Source organism: Strix aluco, chromosome W (assembly GCF_031877795.1).
Source record: "Strix aluco isolate bStrAlu1 chromosome W, bStrAlu1.hap1, whole genome shotgun sequence".
NCBI lineage: Eukaryota > Metazoa > Chordata > Aves > Strigiformes > Strigidae > Strix > Strix aluco.
The window spans coordinates 46,813,192-46,834,611 of NC_133970.1; positions in this window are offsets into that span (position 1 = coordinate 46,813,192).

Genomic DNA, 21,420 nt, shown 5'->3' on the forward strand with positions numbered 1-21,420 from the left:
CAGACGTCTCTGCGCGCCTTACCAGCCTCCCGTTACCCCGTAAACATACCTTTGCCCGTAGTTTAGATGGCTCTTGTCTGCCCCTGCAGTGAACGGCTGAGAGTGGAGTTCCTCCGAGAATTCCCGGGCCGCGGCTAGGACGTCCGTTCCTCAGTCGTTCCGGCAGCCGAGCAGAGAGAGTCCCATCTGGGGTGCCAAAATGACATGCGGAGTCACGACTTTACAACCAGTAAGGTTATAAAGAAGGTATGTTTATTCAGCGCTGGGTGCACGGGGGATCGCTCCTCCACAAGCGTGCACATTTTGGAGTGAAAAGCAGCTCCTTTCTATAGTGTAAATAAAGCGTTTACATATTCATTATAATCCTGAGAATAGGGAGAGATATTACAATTAGTTTTGAGAAATCATTATCATAAATCCCGCCCCAAGTCCCTCCCCGTTGCGCCTGCGCAATGGCTCCTGGTGGTCTTGGGCGGGGGTCTTCAGGGTGAAAATTGAAGATGCCTCCTCTTCCTCTCGTGACTTTTCACCCAATTAGGTCTCTTCAGCATGTCAATTTAGCATTTTTTGAATCCCCGTTCCTTATCTTGGGACTCAGTAGTTGCAGCTCCTCCCTTATCTCAAGAGCCCATCCTGCTGAGAGCCCACCCTGCTGAGAGGCCTGCATCTATTTTGTTAAGGTTTCTTGTGGGGATTCTAAAGGATTTCCTGCTGGGAAATCGGCATGTGAGCAATCCTGCATATGAGCAAGACTGGCAAAGCCTCAGCTTCGGTGAGGATGTGACGAGGAGATGACCCTGGAAGAATGAGGAAGAACCCAGGAAGTTAAACAACTTCAGGGTGTGGGTCTGGGCAGAGAAGGAGTTTGTACAATGTCGAGGTGGCAGTTCTCAGCCAATCAGAAGAGAGCTTAAGGAGCATGTGCAAAGCTAACTGTCCAATCAGAAAGAATTGTACCATGTGATTGTATCTTGTGATTTTCACCTGCATTATAAAAGGCTTGTCCACCATAATAAAGTAGGCATTGCTTAATCACTGTGTGATCATTCGCATGTGTTTATCTCCTGCACCTGGCACCCAACGTGGGGCACAAATCAAATTAGCACAAGTCCAAAGAGGACTTGGTGAGGTATTATCACAGGAAGGCGGGTCGAAATTAAGCCAGATGCTGCCCCGGTGTCTGAAGGTGAGAATCAGCGCGCTGTACCCTTAAGGAGCTGCGGGAGGCGGCTAGTCGCGAGAGGCGGCTGAGTATAGGGAGCCGCTGGAGGCAAACGATCCGCGAAAGGCGGCAGCCGGGGAGGAATGGGGTCTACGCTTACTAGAGACGAGCAAGCAGTAGTAAAACTCCTCCAACTGATCCTCTCTGTGAGAGGGATAAAATATGACAAATCCACCTTAGAAGGCTTATTAAAGTGGAGCCGAGAGAAGGGACTTATTCCCAGTGCAGGGCTTGTATTTGAAGCCGCTACCTGGGAAGCCATAGGGAAACAGCTATGGGACTCGGTTAGTGATGGAGGAAAGTCGGCAAAAGAAGTGAGCGGTTATACCGCGCTATTGAAATTAATCCGAGAGGCGTTACAGGAGATGAGTAGTGAGCGTACGGCCGCAGTGTATGTCGCTGCAGCGCTCGGACCGGCCCCTAATCTTGATATATCAGCCACGGCGCCGCTGCCGCCGCTACAGCCCTGCCCCGACCACCGCCGGAAGGACGGTCTGGCCCCTTCCCCCCCTCAGCCCCCTCACCCTGGAGCGACGAGGGAGGGGGGGCTCTACGCCGCTTGCGGCGCCCGCCGCGCTGGGTCAGCCGAAAAATCTGTTTGGCTTAACAATTGTGCCGCCGGGACCGCGGCGAGCAGCGGGGGCTAAACCCAAAACTGCGCAATCAGGGGCTGAAAACACCGGAAGTGTATTTGATGCCAACCGGAAAGGGACTGAGGAGAGACCGGAAGAGACCAAAGACGCCAGTAGTGGGTGGGACTCAGGTGAGGGCGGGGGTACAGAGGACTTCTGCCCGCCCCTCCCGCCCTCACAGGACAACACCTCGGGAGAACAGAGCCCCGCCTCACAAGCCGGCTCTGCAGACATTGAAACTTTGCTCCTGCACATTGTAGACAAGCTTGACAACTTGACTGTATCACAGGCAGAGAAGAGGGAGCAGAAGCCATATACCTTTTCATCAAACACGAGACCACAGCCATCTGTTCCTCCTGATCCATCACTCGAGTATTCAGTTCCTGTGCCTGCCACTGCGCCCTCATCATCTCACCCTGCAGCTACGCATCTTTTTTCTTCACAGACGCAGAGTGCCTCTGTAGCTACACGCTGATGGAAAGGAGTTCTTAGAGATGCTATACTAGAAGGGTCTTTTGTCCCAGAAACTGTACAAGCATTTCCAGTTTCCGTTAATACTGTTACTGGCGCCAATGAGTGGGATCCCTTCGATTGGAAATTGCTTGAAAAGGCTAGGGCTTCAGTAATCCAAAATGGTCTCCATCATCAATTGACCAAACAAATCATTAACTATATCTTCTCGTCATCATTGTTAATCCCAAAAGATATCGATCAAATAGCGGCAGTTATTTTAACTCCATCTCAAAAAATGCTATTCGAAAGCGCATGGTCGAAGTTAGCTAACGAAGAGCAGGTTCGTCCGCGCCCACAGGGTGATCCCCTTCATCTTGTCCAAGCACAAATGCTATTGGGTACAGGGCCCTTCGCCGCAGTAGATCTACAGGTCAATCTCTCTAATGAAGTGTTACGGCTATCACAGTCAATAGCCTGTCAGGCCCTAATGTCTGTACCTGACACAGAAGGCAAGAAACAGGACAAGTTTATAACGGTAAAACAGGGACTTAATGAACCTTTTTCAAAATATGTAGATCGCCTTTATCACTCCCTAGAACAACAATCTGACATGACCCTAGAGATGAAAGAAAAAATGTTCAAGTTAATGGCCTTCGAAAACGCTAACCCATCTACCCAGCACTTGATAGCAACCCTCCCACATGGAGCATCTGTAGCTGATATAATTGAATTAACCAACCGAGGAATGCAACAGTCTAATGTTGCAGCCTATGCCGCTGCAGTGCGCAACATGTCTGCACCATTTCTTAAGAATAAAAGTGTGGGGGGGGTCAGAAACGGGGGAAGAAATACTTCAATTGTGGCAAGCAAGGTCATCTTCAGAACCAATGCAGGAACCCAAAGGTTCAAAAATGGTGTCATAATTGTGTACGAGATACTCATAACACTCAAGCGTGTAGAAGGTGCTCGGGAAACATGAAGAAGAGCGCGATTCCCCCTCGTGCTCAGACACAAATGAGGGGTGCATGGCAAGCTCAACATCAGGACCAAGAGATGGTTTCCTGTCCAATATCGCTTCCGCCACAGCAGCAAGTGCCGGAGTGGACGTGGAAACCGCAGTAGACGTTACAATACAAGATCAAAAGGTCCACTTAGTGGACAGTAATGTAAAAGGACCATTAGGGTTTGGATTGAGTGCTCTTTTAATAGGGAGGTCATCAATGACCCGGCAAGGTATTCAAGTATTATTGGGAGTAATTAATGCCGATTACATTGGTGTTGTAAAGATAATGGTTCAAACTTTAACGCCACCTGTGTTTATTCCTAAAGGTAGCAAAATAGCCCAGCTTGTGCTGTTTAAAGCCTGTGTTCCAAATGTAGGAGACAGTCATCGAGGGACTGGTGGTTTCGGGTCAACCGGCGAACCGCAAGTATATTTATCTTTTGACATAAGTCGAGTAAAACCAGAATGTGACATGATTATCCAATCCCCTGATGGGACATGGAAGAAATTGAAAATGTTAATAAATACAAGGGCTGATGTTACAGTCATATCGACTCAACAATGGCCTGCTTCATGGCCTACCATTGCAGCAGCAACAGGAGTGTTTGGCATTGGGGGGTCCCAAGCCACCAGAATTAGCAAAGATCCCATTGTAGTCAGATTTCCGGATGGAGCTCAGGTCACCACGAAGCCTTATGTGATGGAAGTTCCTATTACCTTACTTGGGCAAGACGTCCTAAGTCAAGTCAGAACAACATTGGTTACACAGCCTTTTCAGTGATGGCCATTGATGAGCAGCCCATCCTCAAACTTAAATGGAAATTAGAAACGCCTGTGTGGATAGATCAATGGCCATTGAAACAGGAAAGGCTGCAAATCGTCCATCACTTAGTTACAGAGCAATTACAAGCGGGTCACATTGTCCCTTCACAAAGTGCCTGGAATACTCCGATTTTTGTTATTCCCAAGAATAACAAATGGTGATTGTTGCATGATTTAAGAGCGGTCAATGCAGTAATGGAACCCATGGGATCCTTGCAGCCAGGACTGCCTTCTCCTTCGATGATACCAAAGTATTGGTCAATATTGATCATTGATCTAAAGGATTGTTTTTTCACCATTCCACTTCATGAGGCTGATAGAGAGAAATTTGCATTCTCTGTTCCATCTATTAATAAGGCCGAGCCAGCAAAACGTTATCATTGGGTAGTGTTGCCTCAAGGAATGAAAAATTCACCTGCTATGTGTCAAATTTTCGTTGCCTGGACATTAAAACCAATTAGAAAAAGGTTTCCCCAATTAATCATTTATCATTACATGGACGATATATTAATAGCTGGTAAGGACATGCAACCAGAAGTCATATTAAGTAATTTGCATGCAGAATTGTCAAAAAGGGGCCTTCGAGTAGCCCCTGAAAAAGTACAGTTTACTTCACCCTGGAAGTATCTAGGGTGGATCATAACTGATGCTACCATTCGACCTCAGAAATTAAAGATCAATACAGATATTCACACACTAAATGATGTACAGAAAATGATTGGAGACATTCAATGGGTTAGAAATTTGTGTGGAATCACAAATGATGATCTAAAACCATTAATACCCTTATTGAGCACTACTGTACAGGCCGATACAAAGAGAACCTTGACACAGGAACACAAGATTGCCTTACAAAAAATTACAAATAAAATAGAGTCCTACCATACACAGAGATTACAATTAGAACTCCCATTACAATTGATGATTGTTAATAGCGGCGGAAACAGACAATACCCATTAGCTATCATTATACAATAGGATTCAGAACAGAAACAACCATTACGTATTCTAGAGTGGGTCTTCACAGCATACACTCCTAAGAAAACAGTAACTACAAGAGCAGAATTACTATTGCAATTGATCATGCAAGGTAGAAATAGAATTATTGAGATCTCAGGCGCAGATCCCCAAACTATTGTTGTTCCCCTGGTACAAGAATATTTGGAATGGCTGCTCAGACACTCAGAAGTGTTGCAAATTGCTCTTGAAAATTACCCTGGTCAGCTGTCCAATGTCTACCCAGCCCATCGTCTATTACCATTATTAATGAACCAAACAATTGAAACTTTTCCAATAAAATCAGAAATACCAGTTCAAGGGCTAACAGTTTTTACAGATGCTAGAAAAAAGTCAAAGCGAGCTGCATGTACCTGGTTAGAAGAAGAGGAATGGAAATATCATATTATTCAGGACCAACAAGAAGATTCTTTACAAACGTTAGAACTCCAAGTGGTTTTGTGGGTATTTTTATCCTGGCCAGATGTAGGATTAAATGTAGTATCTGACTCATTATATGTAGTGGGAATAGTGAAGCGGATTGAACGTGGCCAAGTAAAGGAAGTAAAAAATGAACGTTTAGGGAAACTGCTTCAACAGTTAGCTCACACTCTTAATCAGAGGGAAGTTCTCTATTTTATTACTCATATCAGAAGTCACCAATCTAAGGAGGGGTTAGGCTATAGAAATGACTTAGCCGATCAGCTGGTTGCTCCAGCCTGGTCTGGACCTTCTCCAGATTTGTTTGCACAAGCTAGAGAATCTCACAACTTTTTTCATCAGTCAGCAAAAATGTTACATAGACAATTCAAAATTCCTCTTGTAGACGCGAAAGGAATTATTCTCTCCTGCCCGTCCTGTCAGAAAATAGGGTTTGGCCTCGGAACAGGGGTCAACCCACGGGGCCTGTCACCTTTGCAACTATGGCAAATGGATGTCACTCACATAGCTGAATTTGGTAGATTAAAATATGTACATGTTGTTATTGATACCTTTTCTATAGCCGTTTGGCTACAGCCCAAACTGGAGAAACAGCAAAACATGTCGAGAAACATTTATATAGTTCCTTTGCAGTGCTTAGAATACCACGAGAGATCAAAACAGACAATAGTCCTGCATATATTTCTAGTCGCTTTCAACGTTTTTGTATTTTATGGGGTATCAAACACTACACAGGAATTCCACATTCTCCCACTGGACAGGCAATCATTGAACGTGCCCATCAAACTCTGAAGCAACTGCTTCAAAAACAAAAAGAGGGAATGTTAGGAATGATGCCAGCTGAATGTTTAAACAAAGCTTTGTATGTTTTAAATTTTCTGTGACTTACAGGGACGCGTCAGGAACCTCCAATGATGATTCACAGTTTAGCACTAAAGGGTGATGCCAAACAGTCTATGGGCACACAGCAACCGTTGGTCATGTTCAAAGATTTAAGCACAGGCCAATGGGAGGGACCTGTTAAAGTACAACTAACTGGCAGAGGTTATATGTGTTTGCTTACAGATCATGGCTTGTGGTGGGTTCCATTCGCTGGGTACGGCCTTGGAAAAGAGATCAAGTTTGTGACTCTAAGCCTCGTGATGGTTCTGACAGTGATTAATGCTCATCCAGCAAACATATGGGCTCAAAGATGTGGCTTAGACAAAATGTAGTTATTAATAAGGATGAAATGCTATAAGAATGTCTGTATTCAACTTTCCTTGTTTAGCAGTATTAAGAAGACAGACCTCAAGTGTTTAACCTTATTAGAAACTCCCTTGGTTTTCCCCCTTGAGTGGTGGCCAGGCTCTGGGTGGAACCCAACAGGAGGATGAGATCAGATGTTTCCGCTCAAAGAAAGTTGCCAGTTATTTTGGCCTGTTGATTTAGATATATGAGGCTGGACCTGCTTGCAGCGATGTTGGATGCCTCACCTACGGATGGACGCATCGCGTAGGACTTTCCAGTTTGCGAGGAAGGGCACTCTAAATTCTCGCTGCATCCAGGGTTCCCCAGCAATTGCGGATCTGAATGTTAGTACCCATTACGGGATGGTTGAAGGAATTGTTAAAAGGAGTAATCATTGTAATTATTATGATTAGTGTGCTTGCTGTTATTTTGCCATGCTTAAATTTTCGCATTGGACAATCATTGTGGAAAAGCTTACAAGGAGTTTGGATTGCTCAAAAACAAAAAGAGGGATATCTGGGGATTCTAAAGGATTTCCTGCTGGGAAATCGGCATGTGAGCAATCCTGCATATGAGCAAGACTGGCAAAGCCTCAGCTTCGGCGAGGATGTGACGAGGAGATGACCCTGGAAGAATGAGGAAGAACCCAGGAAGTTAAACAACTTCAGGGTGTTGGTCTGGACAGAGAAGAAGTTTGTACAATGTCGATGTGGCAGTTCTCAGCCAATCAGAAGAGAGCTTAAGGAGCATGTGCAAAGCTAACTGTCCAATCAGAAAGAATTGTACCATGTGATTGTATCATGTGATTTTCACCAGCATTATAAAAGGCTTTCTTCACCACAATAAAATTGGCATTGCTTAATCACACTGGTTGTCCGCATGTCCATTTCTCCCGCAGGTGCCATGTAAGCACTACTCAGCAGTAGCCACACCACCAGTGTGCTATCAACACCCTGCCAGCTCCCAACATCAAACACAGCACCATGAGGGCTGCTACAGGGGAAAACCAATTCCGGCTCAGCCAGACCCAGTACACAGGTGAATGCTAATGTATGTGGGAAATGCAGCTCCTTCAGATACTGTAAAACTGCCACGTAAAGCTGCTTCTCCCAAATGGAGTTAAAATCAAGCACTTGCTTGGGTATCAGCTTCTAGGCTTGTTACCCTGAACAAAAGGCCTTATTTGGAGTTGCTTAAACTTTATGTCGTGGTACCCATGGGAAAGAATGTATTGTTTACCGGGAATTGTAGGCCGCAAAAGTGTTTCTTATCACACATTGCAGGCCCCAGAAATGCTTCTCATCGCACCCAAGGCCACTTAGTATGTATTATTATCCATATAAGTGTTTCTCATCAAACACAAGGACAAATCGGACACACCAGATAGGTCGCTCTGTTCTTCAAACCATCAACAATAATTAGTAAGGAACTTCTAATCAGGAGCTACCGTCCTTGAAGAAGAGAAACATCCTGGGACATGGAAGCTTGTTAAAATGGTTTTACGTAGATCAGCTTAAGACCCCTGCCCAGATACAGACCCCTACCCTTTGAGCTTGCGCAGAAAGTTAAAAACCCACTGTATGTTACTAACCAATAAGGGATAGAAGCAACTAACCAATAATCATGATAGAAAACATGTAATAACATAGTTTGGAGTGTATAAATACTTTGAAGTTCCTTGGTGGGTGTGCTTGGTTTGCAGATGCTTTCCACCTAGCACCCTGTGCAGAATAAAGCACTATCTCCCCTCTAAACTAATTTCTGTCTTCAAGAGTCTTTATTTCAAGTGAGTCTTTTTTAGGTAACAGGCTGAATTTTATAAAACACATTATTTCTTAAAAGAATTAACATAAAAACCACCCCCAAACCATCCTTTTCAGCTTCCTTCTGGGGGAATATTGTAAGTGAACGATGTCCCAAAAACCTGCAAAAAAATTGGTTGTGTGTCCTCCAGAGACCAGTGTTGTCTGAGCAGTTTGTGAATGCTAAGGTGTGCTGGGTTTGTCTGGCAGGGTTTTTTGTAGCGGGGGAGGAGGCTACAGCAGTGGCCCCCTGTGAAAAGCTTCTCAGAGCTCCCCCTGTTACTGATTTGTTATTAATTTGAGCTGATTTTAATGATTTTTGGTGATTTGGATTTAAATAAGGAATGATTTAGAGTAACCATACAACCAGTTATGCTGCTACAAAGTCCTTTGTAAAGTCCCAGGCTAAGGCCGCGTAGGCCGGTAATAGTCATTGACCAGATTTCTATTCAAAGAATAAGACTCATGACCAGGCACTATTGTTAGGCTGTTCGTTAAGGACAATTTATTGCCCTGTAGATCAGGTTTTCTAAAAGACACATTGTGAAAGGCCCTCGAAGCATGTTAAAATTGCAATGAGAGCCAAAGTCCTTGAGTCAAGGACATTGGAGAGTCTTTCTTTTGAGTCAGTAGTCCGTGGTGGTCGCAAAAGCAGCCCCCCGACTCATTTCAGGGCTCAAGTGCGCATGACCGGACAGGGGTGGGAATAAGAAAATGAGTTACAGGAATTATCATGTTTATGTATGAGAACTTGATTAACATGCATTACTGTATCCAATATAAGCAGCATGCTACACGGGTTAGGTGTGCGTTGTTGGTGAGATGACTCCCCTGCGCACCCAGCCGTTAATAAAGGAGTGTCTGCTTATCTACATCACATTGGTGTCGATAAGTTCTTTTATCCCGTTTTGGTGACACCCTGGGTCAAAGTCAGAACTGCCTTTGCACTAAGGCCGAGCCAATTAGCGATGGTGGTTGCGCCTCTGTGATAACGTATTTAAGAAGGGGAACCTGAGAGTTGTGAAGACGAGTTGTGTCCTGGTTTCAACCAGGATGGAGTTAATTTTCATTGGAGTATTTCATACCATGTGATGTCATGTCCAGGGGGGTGGGCTGTTACTGTTGTTCTCTTATTATATTTAGTAAATTCTTTCTTTTACTCAACCCACGAATTGTCTTCTTTTGTCCCTCCCCTATCTTACCAGAGGGGGGAGGGGGAGGTGAACGGCCGGCCACGTAGCGTCTGGCTGCCGGCTGAGTTCAAACCTCCACAGTTTTTGGCGCCCAACGTGGGGCACGGAGGCTTTTCTTTTTGTTTGAGATAACAACAAAACAGGTAAAATGTGGATTTCTTGGCTCCTTAAGATCTTATCACCTCATATGCAATACGTGTTTCCCATGCTGTTGCTCACCTTCCGTGAGAGGTGGGTTAAGGTTTTGTTTCTGTTGTACTATGTGATGCTCATCTATGATAGCATGCGGTCATCGGTCCTGGGGCTATTTACAGCTGTGTTTGAGAAATTTGGGGGGTTCAAATATCTGTGGAATGTTGACCTAAACATGGTTACCGTGCTGTTAGGAGTTAGTGTTTTCCTGCATGTGGTTCAGGTTTTGTTTATGGTTAAGCTACTATTTAAGAGTAACCAAGCAACAGAGACTGCAGCCACTACAAGCCCGACCACAGGCGCTGAAGCTGAACCAGAGAACCAACCCACAACAGTGTCAGTTGCTCCCAGACAGAAGAAGAAATACACAAAAAAATCCCGTCGCAGTGTACAGGGTGATGATGAACCAGGCCCACCACGAGAACAGGAGGAGGCAGAGCCAGTGATAGTCACCCAATCCTTGTCCTTGAGTGAGTTGCGAGACATAAGAAAAGATTACGGCCGCCATCCAGCTGAGCAACTCGTTACCTGGCTGCTGCGGTGCTGGGATAGCGGGGCCAGTAGCATGGAACTAGAGGGCAGGGAGGCGAGGCAGCTGGGATCCCTGTCTAGGGAAGGGGGCATTGACAAAGCCATTTGAAAGGAGACACAAAATCTCAGTCTCTGGAGGCGACTTCTGTCAAGTGTGAGGGAGAGGTATCCCGTCAAGGACGACTTGACATGTCGACCAAGAAAGTGGACCACTATGGAAAGAGGCATTCAATACTTGAGGGAGCTAGCTGTGTGGGAGGTAGTTTACTATGACCCAGATAATGCACGGCTACCCACAGAGCCAGATGAAGTCCAATGCACCCGGCCCATGTGGAGGACTTTTGTACGGAGCACACCCTCATCATATGCCAGTGCATTAGCACTAATGGAATGGAAAGATGAAGAGGGACCAACAGTGGATGAACTGGCTCGCCGACTACGACAATATGAAGAAAGTGTCTCTTCCCCCATCATCGCGGCTGTGAAACAATTATCTCAAGATGTCCAGCAACTTAAGGAGGACCTGTCCTACTCCCCGCCTGCACAGACCAGAATCTCGGCTATTAGGAGCAATCGTTTCTCTACTCAAGAGAACCAGTATACACCACGGTGGAAGCTGTGGCATTGCCTGCGTGACCATGGAGAAGACATGAAGAAATGGGATGGAAAACCTACCTACCTCCTAGAAGAGCGGGTATGTGAGCTGGAAGGAAGAACAAGTACAGAAGGTCGTCCTTTCAGGAGAAATGCTGCTCCGATTTCCAGTAATCAAGATGAGGCTGAAACCCGTGCACACCACACTAACCCATTTGCCATTAGCAGGTATTATGACCAACATTAGAGGGGCCCTGCCTCCAGCCAGGCGGAGGACAGGGACAACCAAGTTTACTGGACTCTGTGGATTCGATGGCCTGGCACATCTGACCCCCAGCAGTATAAGGCTTTAGTGGACACTGGTGCTCAATGCACCATAATGCTGTCAGATTTTAAAGGAGCAGAACCCATTTGTATTTCAGGAGTGACAGGGGGGTCTCAACAGTTGACTGTATTGGAGGCCGAGGTGAGCCTAAGTGGAAAAGAGTGGGAAAAACACCCCATTGTGAGTGGCCCAGACGCTCCATGTATTCTTGGCATAGATTATCTCAGGAGAGGGTATTTTAATGACCCAAGAGGGTATCAGTGGGCTTTTGGTATAGCTGCCTTGGAAACAGGAGGACTTAAACAGCTGTTTGTGTTACCTGGTCTCTCAGAGGATCCTTCTGTTGTGGGATTTCTGAGGGTTGAAGAACAACGGGTGCCAACTGCCACTACAACCGTGCACCGATGGCAATACTGCACCAATTGAGACGCTGTAATCCCTATCCATAGACTGACTTGTCAACTAGAGAGCCAAGGAGTCATCAGCAAGACGCGCTCCCCCTTTACAGCCCCATATGGCCAGTGCGAAAGTCTAATGGAGAGTGGAGATTGACAGTAGACTATTGTGGCCTGAATGAAGTCACGCCACCGCTGAGTGCTGCTGTGCCAGACATGTTGGAACTGCAGTATGAACTAGAGTCGAAGGTGGCTGTGGGTGCGTATGCTGGGTTTACTGAACTTTCCGCCCATACTGACAATGGAAAAGCACAACCAGCACTCGGGTCAGAAGATTAACGACGTCTAAAAGCAAGAAATAGTTACAAGAAGGCCAGAAGAAAAGAATGTGCTCGTTAAGGAAGAAACTGATAAAGAAGGGACCTTTTGGAATTGCAAAAGCAGGAACTTATCTACTGGCTGTGTGCGGGTAGCAATGTTTGTGGAAAGTACCGAGGGGAGCTATTTTTAGAATGCACAGCAGTATATAAGGGCTTGCTGCTATTTTTAGAAGGCACAAGAGTATATAAGGGCTTGCTTGCTAATAAAGTTTGAGCTTGACTTCCAATCATATTGATTGTCTGTGGTCTTGTCTCCTGTGGCCTGCACGGGATTTCGTCCCCACAGGTGGCCAAGTGGTACGCCACGATTGATATTGCCAACGCATTTTTCTCCATCCCTCTGGTAGCAGAATGCAGGCCACAGTTTGCTTTTACCTGGAGGGGTGTCCAATACACCTGGAATCGGCTGCCCCAGGGGTGGAAACACAGTCCCACCATTTGCCATGGACTGATCCATGCTGCACTGGAACAAGGTGAAGCCCCAGAACATTTACAATACATTAATGACATCATTATATGGGGTGATACAGCAGAAGAAGTTTTTGAGAAAGGGGAGAAAATAATCCAAAGCCTTCTGAGAGCCAGGTTTGCCATAAAGCGTAGTAAAGTCAAGGGACCTGCACAAGACATCCAGTTTTTAGGAGTAAAATGGCAAGATGGACGTGGTCAGATTCCAATGGAGGTGATTAATAAAATAACAGCTATGTCCCCACCAACTAACAGAAAGGAAACACGAGCTTTCTTGGGAGTTGTGGGTTTCTGGAGACTGCACATTCCAAATTACAGTCAGATTGTCAGCCCTCTCTATCAAGTGACTCGGAAAAAGAATGATTTTGTATGGGGCCCGGAGCAGCGACAGGCTTTGAGCAAATTAAGCAGGAAATAGTTCATGCAGTAGCCCTCGGGCCAGTTCGAAAAGGGCAAGATGTTAAAAATGTGCTCTACAGTGCAGCCAGGAAGAATGGCCCTACCTGGAGTCTCTGGCAGAGAGCACCAGGGGAGACTTGGGGTCGACCCCTGGGGTTTTAGAGTCGGGGATACAGAGGATCAGAAGACCGTTATACTCCAACCGAAAAGGAGATACTGGCAGCATATGAAGGGGTCTGAGCTGCTCCAGAGGTGATCGGGACTGAAGCACAGCTCCTCCTGGCACCCCGACTGCCAGTGCTGGGCTGGATGTTCAAAGGGAGGGTCCCCTCTACACACCATGCAGCCGATGCCACGTGGAGTAAATGGGTCGCATTAATCACACAACGGGCTCGATTAGGGAGCCCCAGCTATCTGGGAGTATTGGAAGTGATCACAAATTGGCCAGAAGGCAAAGATTTAAGAATGGCGCCAGAGGAAGAGTTAACACGTGCTGAAGAGGCCCCACCATATACTGAGCTACTGGATAATGAGAAGCGATATGCCCTGTTTACCAACAGATCCTGTCGCGTTGTGGGAAAACATCGAAGGTGGAAGGCAGCTCTATGGAGCCCCACATGACGGGTTTCTGAAGCTGCTGAAGGAGAAGGTGAATCGAGTCAGTTCGCAGAGGTGAAAGCCATCCAGCTGGCCTTGGATATCGCTGAGCGAGAAAAGTGGCCAGTGCTCTACCTCTATACTGACTCATGGATGGTGGCAAATGAGCTGTGGGGGTGGTTACAGCAGTGGAAACAGAGCAACTGGCAGTGCAGAGGCAAACTCGTCTGGGCTGCTGAATTATGGCAAGATATTGCTGCTTGAGTAGAGAATCTGGTTGTGAAAGTATGTTACGTAGACGCTCATGTACCCAAGAGCCAGGCCACTGAAGAACATCAGAACAACCAACAGGTGGATCAGGCTGCCAAGATTAAGGTGGCTCAAGTAGATCTGGACTGGCAACATAAGGGTGAACAATTCATGGCTCGCTGGGCCCATGACTCCTCAGGCCATCAGGGAAGAGATACAACATATAGATGGGCTCGTGACCGAGGGGTGGACTTAACTGTGGGAGGCATTGGCCTGTCAGCCCTGCACAGCCTCTGAATCAACAGCAAGGCTTTGATGAGAAACAGGCCTTGGGAGAAAGATCAGAAACTGCTGAGCTGTGCCAAGGTGGCAGGGAAAAACAACGGCCAGCTGCAACACTGAGCTGTGGCAAAGTACTGGACTGTGAGAAGTTACCACCGCGTGAACAGCGCGTGAACGAGAGGGTGATTGGTCTGCACAGCGCGTGTTAGAGAGGTCTGATGCTGATAGGAGAAAAGGTTGATAGCTGTCTGATTGCTGATTTGCTAATTATGAAGTAAGAGCTTTGGCGAGAGCATAAGTATGTACTATTGGAAAAATAAACGGCTTTGCTTGTTATAACTCTCATAGAGTTGTGCAGGTCCGATATCCTCCCGCAACACTTAACCATGGATGTTATTGCACAGGTAATCCATGAATGTGAGACATGTGCTACGATCAAGCAAGCCAAATGGTTAAAGCCCATTTGGTATGGAGGACGATGGTCAAAATAGAAATATGGGGAGGCCTGGCAGATTGATTATATCACACTCCCACAAACTTGGCATGGCAAATGCTATGTGCTTACAATGGTGGATGCAGCCACGGGTTGGTTGGAAACTCATGCCGTGCCCCATGCCACTGCCCGGAACACCATTTTAGGCCTTGAGGAGAAAGTCTTATGGCGGCATGGCACGCCAGAAAGGATTGAGTCAGATAATGGGACACATTTCCGAAACAACCTCATAGACGCCTGGGCCAAAGAACATGGCATTGAGTGGATATATCACATTCCCTACCATGAACCAGCCTCTGGGAAAATTGAGCGATACAATGGATTGCTAAAAACTACACTGAGAGCAATGGGGGGTGGAACTTTCAAACACTGGGACGTGCATTTAGCAAAAGCCACCTGGTTAGTCAATCCCAGAGGATCTGCCAAGCAAGCTGGCCCTGCTCAATCAAACCTCCTACATACCCTGGATGGGGATAAAGCCCCCGTAGTGCGCATTAGGAATATGTTGGGGAAGACCGTCTGGGTTACTCCTGCATCGAGTAAAGGTAAACCCATGCGTGGGATTACTTTTGCCGAAGGACCTGAGTGCACTTGGTGGGTAATGCAGAAGGATGGAGAAGTCTGATGTGTGCCTCAGGGAGATTTGATTTTAGGTGAGAATAGCCAATGAACTGGCCTGTCAAATAACCCTGTTATTGCATTTAGTGCCTTGCAACATCCCCATGCCACATCCAAAGCCTCCTGCTCCACCGACTGAGCTAACTTCGCCTCATTCCTCAGCCTTACAGACTGTCATAACAGATGGAACCTGATGTTATGGACCAAATGAACTCAGCAGACATTGTGGAAGGATGGCCCATAGACTTAGGGAATGATATCTGTGAGACCTGAAAAAAAAAAAAAAGGGGTGGTGATTCCTTAAGATATATTTGGAAACCTGAGCATAACGTCAATGGTATGGAATAAGGGGTGGAGACTGTCCTGGTTTCGACCAGGATGGAGTCAATTTTCATTGGAGTATTTCATACCATGCGATGTCATGCCCAGGTGGGCGGGCTCGCTCTCAGGGTCTCTCTCTCTCGCACGCTCGCCGTCTGCTTGTTGGGCGGTATTGTTGCTGTGGGGGGTGGTTGCTGTGTTCGGTAAGCCACTGTTGCATTTTACCCATTTTCTTTTTGGACTCAATATTGTTACTGTTGTTCTCTTGTTATATTTAGTAAATTCTTTCTTTTTTACTCAACCCTCGAATTCTGTTCTTTTGTCCCTCCCCTACCTTACCAGAGGGGGGAGGGGGAGGTGAACGGCCGGCCACGTGGCATCTGGCTGCCGGCTGAGTTCAAACCTCCACAAGTTGTGAGAACATCTGTGTGAACACTGATGTCAGTGGAAGAAAGGAGGGGGGGGGGTGGGGGTGCGCCACTGCAGAGCTCCCCTGCAGCCCATGGTGAGATGGCAGGGCTGCCCCCCCTGCCACCCATGGAGGTCACCGGAGGAACAGAGATTCGCCTGTGGAGGACCCCTGGGACTCTGTGGGAAGAAGCCCCCCCTGTTGTAGTTCAGCACTGGGAGGACTGCAACATGTGGCCAGTTCATGATCATTTCCACTAATCCTGGGGGGTCGAGGTTCCCTATTCGAGCCCGTTGTGTTATCAACACAACCCATTTACTCCACGTGGCATCTGTTGCATGATGTGTGGAGGGAGCCTTTCCTTTGAACATCCATCCCAGCACCGGCAGTCGGGGTGCCAGGAGGAGCTGTGTCTCAGTGCCGACCACTTCTGAGGCAGCTCAAATTCCTTCGTACGCTGCCAGTATCTCCTTCTCAGTCAGGGTATAGTTAGCTTCAGAGCCTTTGTATCCCCGGCTCCAAAAGCCTAGAGGTCGGCCTCGGGATTCCCCATCTGCTCTCTGCCAAAGGCTCCAGGAAGGGCCATTCTCCCCGGCTGCGGTGTAGAGCACGTTCTTAATCTCCTGCCCTGTCCGGACTGGCCCGAGAGCCACTGCCTGGGTAATCTCCTGCTTAATTTGTTCAAAGGCTTGTTGTTGCTCAGGGCCCCATTTAAAATCGTTCTTCTTGCGGGTTACGTGGTAGAGAGGGCTCACAATCAGGCTGTAGTTTGGAATGTGCATCCTCCAGAACCCCACAGCACCCAGGAAAGACTGAGTCTCTTTTTTGGTGGTTGGTGGGGCCATGGCTGTTATCTTGTTTATCACCTCCATTGGGATGTGGCGACGCCCATCTTGCCATTTTATTCCTAGGAACTGAATCTCCCTTCCAGGCCCCTTAACTTTCTGTCACTTGATGGCAAAACCAGCCTTCAGGAGGATTTCAATTATCTTCTTTCTTTTCTCAAAGACTTCCTCAGCTGTGTCCCCCCATACAATGATATCATCAATGAACTGCAGGTGTTCTGGAGCCCCACCTTTCTCCAGTGCAGTATGGACCAGTCTATGGCAAATGGTGGAGCTGTGTTTCCACCCCTTGGGCAATCGATTCCAGGTGTACTGGATACCCCTCCAAGTGAATGCAAACTGTGGCCTGCACTCTGGTGCTATTGGGATGGAGAAGAACACGTTAGCGATGTCAATCGTGGCGTACCACTTGGCTGCCTTCGACTCCAGCTCATACTGGAGCTCTAGCATGTCCGGCACTGCAGCACTCATCGCTGGCGTAACTTCATTCAGGCCACGGTAGTCCACGGTCAGTCTCCATTCGCCATTAGGTTTTCTCACTGGCCATATAGGGCTGTTGAAAGGTGAATGAGTCTTGCTGATCACCTTCTGGCTTTCTAGTCGATGGATCAGCTGATGGATGGGGACCAGGGAATCTCGGTTGGTACGGTACTGCCGCCGGTGCACCGTCTTGGTAGCAATTGGCACTCGCTGCTCTTCAACCTTAAGCAACCCCACCACCGAGGGATCCTCTGAGAGGCCAGGTAAGGTGGACAATTGCTCAACCTCCTCCAGGGCAGCTATACCAAAGGCCCACCGGTACCCTTTGGGGTCTTTAAAGTACCCTCTCCTGAGGTAATCTATACCTAGGATGCACGGGGCATCTGGGCCAGTCACAATGGGGTGCTTATGCCAGTCCTTCCCAGTTAAGCTTACTTCAGCTTCTAATAGGGTCAGCTGTTGGGACCCCCCTGTCACTCCGGAGATGCAGATGGGTTCAACCCCACTGTGGCTTGATGGCATCAGGGTGCACTGTGCGCCAGTGTCTACCAAGGCCTTATATTCTTGTGGGTCTGATTTGCCAGGCCATTGGATCCACACCTTCCAGTAAATCCGATTATCCCTTTCCTCCACCTGGCTGGAGGCAGGGCCCCTCTAATCCTGCTCACCATCACTCACTTGTAAGAATGACTCCTGCAGGAATGACTTCCTGGTCCCCTCAAGAGGGTCAGGCATAACGTTAGCCATTCTATTCTGTCTGGGGGATTTCCGACTGGACACTGGAGCTGCGTCTCTCTTGGAAGACTCCCCTTTCATGGTGGTCTTCCCTTTCAGCTGCTGTACTCATGCAGCTAGGGCGGGAGTGGGCTGTCCATCCCACTTCCTCATGTCTTCTCCATGGTCACGGAGGAAGAACCACAGGGTGCCCCGTGGTGTGTACCTTCCACTGCTCTTCTCTTGGGTGGGGAAGCACCTGCTTCTAATAGCTGAGACATCGGCCCGTGCAGGTGGAATGTAGGACATGTCCTCTTCCATTTTCTGGAGCCTCTGAGACAGTTCCCTTACAGCTGAAACCCAGGCATGTTGGGAGGAAGGGAGATTTCCCTCATATTGCCAGAGCTGGCCAATCACTTCGTCCACTGTCTGAGTCTGGGTGTCTCGCCACCAGGACGCTACTGCTACTGCTTTGGAATGTCCCTCTGGTTCACTTTGCAGGAACTTCCGCCACATCAGCTGTGTACAAGGGGCCTGATCTGGATCCATGGGTGACTGCTCATCATTCAGATCACCATAGACCATGTCAAACACAGCCATTTCCCTGAGGTTCTGAATGCCTCTCTCCATGTTGGTCCACTTGCCTAACCGACATAGAGCATCATCCTTGTAGGGGTACCTCTCCCTCACACCGAGCAGGTGTCACCTCCAAAGGCTGAGGGTTTGAGCCTGTTTCCCTATTGCCTTGTCAATACCAGCCTGCTTGGCTAAAGGTCCCAGCTGCTTGGCCTCTCTCCCCTCCAATTCAAAACCAGCAGCTCCACTATCCCAGCATCGGAGCAGCCAGGTGAAAATCTGCTCGCCTGGAAGGCGGCTGAAATCCTTCTGCATATCTCACAACTCACTCGGGGATAGAGATCGGATGGTTACCTCCGGCTCTTTCCCCTGTTCTCGTGCCGGTCCTGGCTCATCTCCATCCCCTACTATGCGAGCTGACTTTTTGGTATATTTGGTTTTCTGTATCGGGGCGACTGATACTGGCACTGCTTGTCCCTCTGGCCCAGCTGCTGTGCTGGTGGAGGCGACTGGTACTGCCACTGCCTGTCCCCCTGGCCCAGTTGCTCTACCAGTAAGTTCACTTTCAGATCCTGCAGCCCTTTCTCCCCCTTGAGGGCAGCGAGTACTGTTAAAGATGACACGGTCGGCATGGGCAAGTCCTCAGAACATTGCAGCGAGTTGTGTCTCCCGGGGTTTGTCAGATTGGCAGCACACCTTTTCCAAACACTCCACCAGTTTATCAGGACTCTGCATTTGTTCAGGAGTGAAATTCCAAAACGTTGGGGGTGACCACTGACTCAGGCACTTGCCCATGTTCTCCCACATACCTAGCCATTTATAACTATCTGCCCCCGGGGCAGGTTTCCGGGTGGTGCTATTGTTGGAGAAGTACCGCATGGCCCAAAACAAGATCTGGCAGACATTCAGAATGCACAGTGCCACAAACATGCTGGCCTGGATGCTCCAAGGATAGCTAAAACTCTCAAAAACCGAGAGGATCTCTTCCCCTGGCTCACCCACAGAGGGGGTGAGGCCCCTAACAAAAGACCAGGCAGCAAACAGGTACTGGTTCACCCCCACAAGCAGTGATACAAGCACATTATAAGCAGTCAGTAGCCAGTATAGCAAAACAAGACCCTTGACACATTTTCCACTGACAACAAACACCAGCACTGGGAACACACAGTGGATATAAGGATTAATCCAGCCCCATCACGCAAGCAAGTTGGCCAGCATTGTAAATGTTTCTTACCAAACAATAGAAATAAAAGCAGAAAAATTACACCTAACAGATTGCTCTAACACACTCTGGTCAGGGTTTGTCTTTTTTTTGACCTTATCCCAAGCATTTCGTGGCCCCACGTTGAGCGCCAAAAAGGCTGTGGTGGTTTAAGCCCTGCTGGGACCCGAGACCACGTTCCCGCTGCCCCTCCCCCACCCTCAGACCGGACGGGGCAGGGAGTGAAATAAAAACCCCGAGGTTGAGATAAGGAAAAATTTAACACAACAGTGTAACAACAACAAACCGAACAACAACAATAACAATAACAGAAATAAGAATGAACAGAACAAGAGATATACCATACAGATACAGCAGTGAGGGGACTGAACCGCACAAAGGACGTCCCTGCTCTTCCCGCACTTGGGAGCCCACGTGGTATCGAATATCCCGGATAGATCTCTGTCCCCACTATTGGGGAAAATTAAACCTATTCTAGCTGAACCAGTACAGGGTCTGAACCGTAAAAATGAGTTCTGGAGTATAAAAGGCAGTCTTTGAACCCTAGAATCAGAGTCATGGACTCTTCAAATGAAAGCCTGTACCCTAATATTGAGGCGTTGTGCCAAAAAAATTAGGGTTTTCACTGTTAAACTGAGGGTTTGGAACATAACAATGAGGTATTGAACCCTATAAATGAGGGTTTGAAGCCTACAGGAGGCTTTCAAACCTGGAATCTAATATTTGGTTCATATAAATGAAGCTTTGGGACCGAAAACTGAGGCTGTGGGCCCTAAATGAGATGTTTGGAGCATAAAAATGAGGGTTTGAAACCTCAAAAGGTGGATTCAGAGCATAAAAATGATGATTTGGAGCATGACCACAACGTTTTCAACCCATCAGTGACATTTTGGTGCATAAACAGGAGGCTTCCAACCCCAGAATCAAAGCATTGTACTCTAGAACTGAGGCTCTGGGTCTAAAGAATGTGGCTTGGCCCCTAAATGAGATGTTTGGAGCATACAAATGAGGGTCTGAACCCTCAAAATGAGTGTCAGGAGAACAAAAAGCAGTCTCTGAACCCTAGAATCCGAGTCATGGACTCTTCAAATGAAAGCCTGTACCCTAATATTGAGGTGTTGTGCCAATAATATGAGGGTTTTCACCGTTAAGCTGAGGGTTTGGAGCATAACAATGAGGTTTTGAAGCCTATGAATGAGGTTTTGAAGCCTACAGGAGGCTTTCAACCCTGGAATCTAATCTTTGGTGCACGCAAATGAAGCTTTGGGACCGAAAACTGAGGCTGTGGGCCATAAATGAGATGTTTGGAGCATACAAATGAGGGTTTGAACTCAATAAATGAGGATTCAGAGCATAAAAATGATGATTTGGAGCATGAGAATGAGGTTTTGAACCCATCAATGAGGGTTTGCTGCATAAACAGGAGGCTTCCAACCCTAGAATCAAAGCTTTGGACTCCAGAACTGAGGCTTTGGGACCCATAATATCTTTGGGCGTTAATGAGATCGTTGGAGCATAAAAATGAGGTTTTGAACC